This window comes from Podarcis vaucheri, assembly GCF_965113315.1.
Source record: "Podarcis vaucheri genome assembly, chromosome: W".
Taxonomy (NCBI): Eukaryota; Metazoa; Chordata; class Lepidosauria; order Squamata; family Lacertidae; genus Podarcis; species Podarcis vaucheri.
The window spans coordinates 26,534,102-26,542,870 of NC_138757.1; the positions used below are offsets into that span (position 1 = coordinate 26,534,102).

Here is an 8,769-nt window from a genome sequence, read left to right on the forward strand (position 1 = left end):
CACAGAGCACAGTAATGTCCATTTACAGCTCTTTATTTCATCATTGCTTAGAAAACTCCAGGACTTCTCGCAGCCATGGCAAACTGCGTCCTTCTCTCTCAGAAACCGAGAGGAACAGACAGGAAAACTCCTCCCAGCTTCCAAAGCTGACGTCAGAATGCTGAGGCATCATGGGAACAACTTAACCTCTTAAGTTCCGACTCCCATAAATACAACTCCGTTTAAGTCAATACATTCCAAAGCATTGTAAATCTCAGAGTGCTGGTCAGCCGAGGTCAGGGGGCACCCTGCAATATTACAAGCCTTTACCGTGGCTATGACTCCCACATGCCCTCTTTCTTTATTTAATTAATCAGTACCAATACGGTTATATCGAGAGCGATAGACGACTCATGTGAGACCGGAAGCGGGCCGCGGACTGGAGAACCATGCACTACATATAGAGATTATAGAAAGAATACATTGTATACAGCAACACAAAATAATGCAAATAACTACTATAATGATCACTAAAATCAATAAATGTCGAAGCCAACTTCCATCCGGAAGCCAAGAATATAAGAATTCTGATTCCAAGCTGCATGGTAGCTTCCTTTCTAGTTTATTAGCCATGCACTGGTGTCACTTCTATAGCACTGAGATTGGTCACTGTATGTTCCTGTAAGAGAACAAGAGCTATTAAAAGTGAAATTCAATGTATATTGACAGTTTGGATATATGCCCCATGACTCTTTCCCCTCCTTAATTTGAAAATAAATGGGGGCAGGCTCATGGAGGGTCAAGTGTACTGGAGGCCAAAAAGATTGCTTAGGGGATTTAATATTTGTAAATTGAAAAGATCCATTGACAGGCACATCATGAAGCATTATGCCTGAATGACTCTCAAAAGGGTGGCATATGCATACATAACCAACATTTAGAAGCATGCAATAAACTGGTAAACTTAATCATATCTTGTACAAAAATATTATCCCTCCATATCTTATGATAATTTTCTACCCTAAAAGTCTTATTCAACAATGCTGTTCTTATAGTTCGAAAGTGGCTGAGCCGTGGATGCTGCCAGCCAGAGTAGGATTCTGATGACAGCTGCTTGCCAGCCGATGAGGTGAAATATGGTGGTTTCAACTGGACTGGGTCGTCTGCTTCTCTTCCTTGTATAACGGTGCAGCAAAGGATGGCAAGGCAAATGGTTAGGAAGGCGCATCCGCGGTTAAAGAGGCCCGCCATGGCCGCACACATCGAGCTGGAACCCATAAAGGCTTGTCCTTGACGTCCACTGCCGCGTACCCTCGTCCCCACGTGATCAGCAGGACAGGTCCATGCCACGCAGGATCAGGCAAGCGTCGGTACACCACCAAGGGGCGGGGGAGTGCCTCCTCCTTCCTAAAATGCAATTAAGCGGGGGTATGGGTCCTAAGACGTGGATATAAAAAGTGGTTAAGTACAAAAAGAACTTGGTGAACAGCCGAAGGCATATCTGCTGTTGGTATGCTTCAGCCGCCAAGCTGTTTAAGCAATAGTGTTTTGAACGTCAGGTGTGCTCTTTTCACTATAGCTTGACCTGTGGAGTTAAAGGGTATGCCATGAGTTAATTTCACATTCCACAACATACAAAATTCTGAAAATGTTTTAGAAATATATGCTGGACCATTATCAGTTTTGATACGCGCAGGGTTACCCATGACTGAGAAACAGCAGATAGTGTGTTGAATGACATGCCGAGCTGTTTCCCCCCTCATGGGCGTAGCCCATATGAATCCAGAGTGGGTGTCCACCGTGAGGTGAACCTTGGAGAGTGGAGCCAACACAGGTGTGTGTGTGTGTGACATCCATCTGCCAACACGCCAATGCAGACGTGCCCCTAGGATTGACAGCATCAAAAGGAATGGCCAGCTGAGATTTACAACAAAAAGCACATTGGGAAACTATATCCCTTGCTTGGGCCAAGGGAATAGAAAAATGCTTTGCCAATGCTTTCGCAGGAAGGTGAAAGGTGTTATGACCTAGTATAGGATCAGAAAAGAGAGAAAAGGTAGAAATGTCCCTCAAAGCCGCATCTGCTCTTGCATTGCCCTCTGCTAAATACCCTGGGTGCGATGTGTGGGAGCGAAGATGTGCAACATAATAAGGGAACTCTCTGTGCTGAAGTAAGGCCTGCAGGGCAAGAAACAAGGAAAACAAGTCAGAATCCAAGGAAGGAGTTATATAAGATATTGGTAAAATAGCAAAAAGGTGATATACATACTGAGTATCCACAATAAGATTGAAAGGTTGAGTAGGAAAGGATTGAAAGGCAAGAATCACAGCTGCTAGCTCTGCTCGCTGAGCAGAAGACTGTGGAGGGGTAAATAAACATTTCCATTTTCTTCCCTCCTCCCATATCACTACCCCCCTACTTTTCGTTCCATCCGTGAAAAGGGTTAGTGCAGAGGGGAGAGGTGTGAGAGACAAGGGGGTAGCCAAAACATAGGTGACCTGTGTCAGAAATGTCAAACGGTCATCCTTTGGAGGGTTAAAAATGATGACACCTATAAAATCTGCCAAAGCAATTTGCACGGCAGCATTAGTTATGAATAAATGCTGCTGTTCAGTCTGTGAGAAAGGAAGATATATTGATGTAACATCATAACCGCTTAAAGTTATCGCTTGTGAACGTCCTTTGATAACAATGTCTGATGTGGATTCAACTACGGAATAAATGTTTTTAGGTGGGATGTGCGGTAAATGTAGCCATTCTATAATGCAGATTGTCTTCTTATTTTCAGTCTGAACATATAAAATTCCTGTTGGCAACAACGGTGTAGCAAACACTGCCAGATGCAGCTTGTGTGCAGCACCTCTAGGTGGCGCATGTGGAAAGGTTTCAATGCTTCACCCACAAAATGTTGACAAAGTGTAGGGGAGTTCCGCATGCCTTGAGGCAGGACAATCCACTGATATCGCTTGGTGGGCTGCGAATTGTGGCAATGTAAAAGCAAACCGTTCCCTGTCTGCTGGAGCCAGTGGGGTGAAGATGGTTCAATGTGGCCGAAAGTCAATTGTTCAGAAATAAGCTGTTCAGAAATAGCTGGTGCCGCTTGCTGCGGATTTTTAGAGGCCACTGTTCTACCCACCCTGGGGTATCGGTGATCCTGGTTTGCCACACTGGAAACAAGTTGTATCGGTGGCTACAGACTGGTTTTCATTGAGCGCTGCTGCTAGCAGATGAATCTTGTGGGTGGCTGTATCACCAGACTGACAAATGCGAAGCATGGCTGCTGTATCTGTGGCAGGATTGTGTATTATCGGTCTTAACGCAACCTTACAATCCTCATTGGCATTTTCAAAGGCCAATTGTTTGAAAATTATTTGTTTGGCTTCAGGATTTTCAATTTGGCGACCCACTGCTGTAAGCAGCCTGTCCATAAAGGAAGAATATGATTCTCTTGCCTCTTGCCTGATTGAACCCCACCTTGATTGAATACTGGTGGGTTCTGGGATTTTTCTCATTGCTTGTTTAGCAGCAAGAGCAGTGTCCCTCAATAAGATCTGCAGCAGTGTGGCTTGCACTGAAGCCTGAGCGAAAGGGCCACGCCCCATCATGGCATCTACGATGTCTGCAAGGGTAATATTTGGATTATTTCCCCTGATTTGTTGTAACAAGGCTAGAGCATCTGCATAGCAAGCAGTTTCCCATTCGTGGGCAAACAAAACACCTGCTGATGGGGGTAACACTGTACGTGCCAAAAGCTTGATGTCATCTGGAACCAAAGGCTGGGCTAATGTGGCTTCCAAAAGAGCCTGTGTGAATGGTGCTTGAAATCCATTTGTCCTTACTGACAATTGAAGCTCTTTCAAGATTTTAAAGTCAAAAGGTTGGTGCTGGGCTTGAGTTCCTGCTGGAGCACCAGCAGGGGGCGCAACGACAGGGAATGCCATAGTATCCTGAATTAAGGAACAGGCAAGGACTGCACGTTGAAAAGGGGTAGCTGGTCCTGCCTCTGAAAGATTAGGATTATTGCCAGCCAGACCACGGTATTTTTGCAGGATTGGATCCTCTGGTGAGGAACTGTAGTCCGGAGGTTTGGGGTCTGGAGCTGCTGCTGGCAGGGCAAGTGCTGGTAAGGCAAGTATCGGAACAGAGGCTAACACAGCAGACTCTAACACAGCAGGCTGGATTAAGGAAGCTGGAGGTTGTGTTGGCAATGCAGCCAGGGAGATATTTTTTGGTGATAAAGAACCCATGGCATATCGAACCTTGCACCATGCATTTAAAATCCGAGTACTGATGCTGGGGAGCTCATGAAAATGTTCACCAATCTTGTCCCAAAGTTTCAATTCACATGTTCCATTCAAAGGAAACCAAGGACAATGTTCATCAATAGCCAGAATGAGCTGTATCAAATCACCCTCAGGAACTTCCAATTTGTTGGAGAAGAGGAGAAATTTTAAGTCTTTTAAAAATTTCTGTTGGGGAGTAGTCAAAGAGCTGCCCATTTTTCAAAAATCAATATAATATAATAGAAGGGATCGGACTCACCAGGGATCCTAAGATGCTTCAGCGCTGTGCAACCCGTGCCGGGCGTGGTAAGCCGATGATATCCACTGCTTGGATAGAAAAACCTCTCACGGTTTCTTTTAAAATCCTCTTAGTCTGCCTCAGACTGTTTGCTTCAAGTTTTGCCTCTTTTCTTTAAGTTAGCCTCTTCTTTTAAGTTTGCCTCACACGGGGCACCACTTGTCGGAGCCAGCCATTATACAAATGGTGCTTTTTTAGCATAAAATAAAGACACAGAGGCCAGCAATATTTCCATGGACGGAGGGCAGCTCAATTCAGACTTCTCCTCTCCTCCAGTCCTTTTATTATTCTTTGTCCTCTCCAGCCGCATGGCTGTTTGCCAGTGTCTCACGTTACCTACATCCGGTCCTGGCTTTAACCCACCCACAAACCATATAGGGTTACACTGCCCAGAGCAAATACAACTCCGTTTAAGTCAATACATTCCAATGCATTGTAAATCTCAGAGTGCTGGTCAGCCGAGGTCAGGGGGCACCCTGCAATATTACAAGCCTTTACCGTGGCTATGACTCCCACACTCATCCTTGGTGTTTCCCCTCCTAGGCAGTGCTCCAGGCAGTAGGCTGACCCAAAGCTGACTGTCCTCTGATGCCACGCCACCACGGGATCATGTTGTGCTAGCCAGCTCATCCCTAATATTATTGGGGGCCCCGCTAGTGAGGCAACGTGAAAGGCGATCGTCTCTGAGTGCCCAGACACCCTCATTCTCATTGGTGGGGTCTGGTGTGTCACTTCCTATCATGGGAATTGGGGTTGCTTGTGTGTAAACCTCCAGCCGTTCCCAACTGCTTGAGGTGGTTGCGTCTTTCCCCGGCTGAGCAGCCCTCCTGCGCTGCTGCTCAGTCGCTGGCAGAATCCGTCAGTGGGTGTCTCCTAAATTTCCTCCAGCATAAGAGTTCCTTAACTGACAACCTTCGCCTCGCCTCCCTGCGCGGAAGCCTTCTGTGCAGAGTGGGCGTGCCAAGCGGTGGTCCTCCACTCTCCTCACTGACTTCACTGGAAGAGTCTCGGAGCCTCCCCTCCGAAGTGCTCTCTGCCTCTCCCTTCTTCCTGGTGTCACCGGGACTTCTTTCCCCAGAGGACGTTCTCTCTCTTCCCTTACTCGTTCCCTCTCCTGCAGAATCTGGGAGCCTAGCCTCTCCACTCTGCTCCGATGTCAGTTCCCTGACATCCACCTCCCTCCCAGGGCCCTCCCCCTCCCCCGTCCTTTCCTCGGACGGTGATGCAGGAAACCCCCGGAAGGAACTTTCCTCTCCATCTGATGATTCAAACACCTCTCTCCATTCGCTGCTGTCTCTTCTCTCTCCCCAATCTCCCCAGTCGGATTCTTCTTCGGATAACGCCCCTTCCTCCTCTTCGGAGGCGGGAAACCCCACAAACTCTTCCTCCTCATCCGTGGTGCCAAATTGCTCCCCCCAGAACCTCTCTGGTGGTTTGGGCTTTCTCGGATACCTGCTATGAAACCCCTCCTGCAGATACTCATCCCTAATCTCTTCTGCAGGGACCCATGCGTTTTCCGCTTCTGACTCCCCCTCCCACGACACCAAGTATTCCACTCGCCCCCCTCTCCACCTGGAATTGAGAATTTCAGCTGCATGGCCACTGAGTTCCCTTTCCTCCATCTGTGGATGCAAGGGTGTTTCACTTTGCTGACCCAGAAATTCCCTCCCCTCCCTGAACGGTGAGAGTAAGGACCTGTGGAACACTGGGTGCAGTTTCATGTGAGACGGCAATTTGAGTCTAAAGGCCACCGAATTAATTTGCTGGGCTACTTCGAACGGTCCCAATCTCTTTGGCCGTAGTTTCTTACACCCTCCTTTGAACGGTAACCCTTTGGTAGACAACCACACCTGGTCCCCCACTCTTATGGTTTCCCCCTCTCTGCGGTGCTTGTCTGCCTGCCTCTTGTACTCTTCCTTTGCCCTTTCCAGGTTGATCTTAAGCTGTTGGTGTAAAGCCTTCATTTCTTCCACAAATTGTTCAGCCGCTGAAACACTCCACCTTCCCTCCCCCTCCCCTGGGAAAGCCCTGGGGTGACACCCGTAATTCGCCATAAACGGGCTCATCCCTGTGGACACATGTTCCGCGTTATTGTATGCAAACTCAGCCAGCGCTAATTTGTCCACCCAATCATTCTCCCTCTCGTTGACGTAGCAACGTAGGTATTGTTGAAGTATGCTATTAGCTCTCTCTGCTTGTCCGTTGGTTTCTGGGTGTCTGGCCGTTGAGAAACTAACCTCGACGTCCAGCAGACTCATCAGCTTCCTCCAGAATCTGGACATGAATTGCCGGCCTCTATCGGATAAAATCCTCAAGGGGGCGCCATGCAAACTGAAAACATGCTCTACAAACAGTTTTGCGGTTTCTTCTGCAGACACCGCATGCGAGCATGCAATAAAATGGCACATTTTGGTCATTAAGTCAGCTACCACCATTACTGCCGTTTTCCCCCCTGGCTTTGGGTAAATCAGTCATAAAATCAATTGATACCACCTCCCATGGTCTCTCTGGTGTAGGTAAGGGCTCCAGTAACCCCGCGGGTGCTGCCCTCTCCCCCTTCGCTCTCTGGCAGCACTGGCACCCTCGTACATATTCCTTCACATCTTCCCTCACCCGTGGCCACCAGAACTGCCTGGTTACCAGTAGCATTGTCTTGTGTTGGCCAAAATGTCCAGCCGTGGGGTTGTCATGTAGTTGTTTGAGTATTCTGCTCCTCAAATTCCCCTCAGGTATGTACAATGCACCCTTATAGTACAATGCCCTGTCCTTTACTTCGAATCCCCCCTGATTTTCCTCGGTACTACCCATTTCCCTAATCTTGGTTTGTGCATACTGGTCATCCCTCATCAAACCGGCCAGCTCTTGCCTCCCTACGAACACTCCCCCACACACCCATCTGTCCTCGGGTATGACATAACGTGCTTCTGGCCCTCCCTCCCCTTCTGCGTATTCGGGCTTGCGGGAGAGGGCGTCTGCTCTGACATTTTCCTTCCCAGGCACGTATCTAATCTCAAAATTAAACTTGGAAAACTCCTGAGCCCACCGCACCTGTCGTTGGTTCAGTACTCTCGCCGTTCTCCAATATTCCAGGTTCTTGTGGTCAGTACACAACTGGACTTTGTGCTGTGCACCTATGAGAAAATGTCTCCATCGTCGAAAGGCCTCGTGAATTGCCAGCAGTTCCCGATCATACACCATATAGTTTTGCTCTGACTTGTTCAACTTCCTGGAAAAGAAGGCACACGGCTTCCACTGTCCCCCATTTCCCGGCTAGAGCAATATGCTTCCTACCGCTCTGTCTGACGCATCCGTCTCTAGCCTCATCGGCTTCCGCAGATCCACATGTAGGAGCTGCTCTTCCGATGCGAAAGCCCTCTTAAGCTTTTCAAAGGACCGCTGGGCCTCTTCCGTCCATTCGAACTTCTTCTTACTGCTGAAATCCGTTATGGGTGCCGTTAGATGGGCGAAGTTCTTGATGAACTTCCTGTAGAAATTTGCAAACCCCAAGAACCTCTGCACGTCCTTCCTGTTCTTGGGAGCCTTCCATTCTAGCACTGCCTGCACCTTGCCCGGGTCCATGGCCAAGCCCTTGTCCGACAACCGATAGCCAAGGAATTCCACCTCTCGAGCGTGGAATTGGCACTTCTCCAGTTTGACCCACAGCTGGTGCTCCTGCAGTCTCCTCAGCACTTCCCTGACGTCTTTTACGTGCTGCTCCTCGTTCTCTGAGTAGATTAGGACGTCGTCCAGGAAAGCTACACAATTCTTGTAGAGCAGTGACCCCAACACATGGTGCATGAAACTTTGAAATGTGGAGGAGCCTGATTGGAGTCCGAAGGGCATAACTAAGTACTCAAAGGCTCCCAGAGGGGTGAACATGGTGGTTTTCCATTCATCCCCCTCCCTCATCCTTATCAAGTTGTATGCCCCCCGAAGGTCCAGCTTGGTAAAAATCTTCCACTTCCTTACCCTGGCCAAAATGTCATCAATTCTGGGCATTGGGAAGGTCACTGGTTCCGACACCCTGTTCAACGCGCGAAAGTCCACTACGAGCCTGGGTTCCTTGGAGTCTCACTTGTCCACAAAGAACACTGGACTACCCCACACCGCCCTTGATTCCCTTATGAACCCTCGCTTCAGGTTCTTGTCAATAAACTTCCGCAATTCCTACATCTCCCTATCTGACATGGCGTACAGCTTACCCACTG

At 48.4% G+C, this 8,769-nt stretch overlaps 1 long non-coding RNA gene across 1 annotated transcript; it reads left to right on the forward strand.

Annotated features, from left to right (window-relative positions):
- The first annotated feature begins 3,105 nt into the window (after positions 1-3,105).
- Positions 3,106-4,498, forward strand: LOC309523384. Its single transcript, XR_014215337.1, has 2 exons — positions 3,106-3,785; positions 3,858-4,498. It is a non-coding gene; the product is annotated as an uncharacterized lncRNA (long non-coding RNA).
- Positions 4,499-8,769: the final 4,271 nt, after the last annotated feature.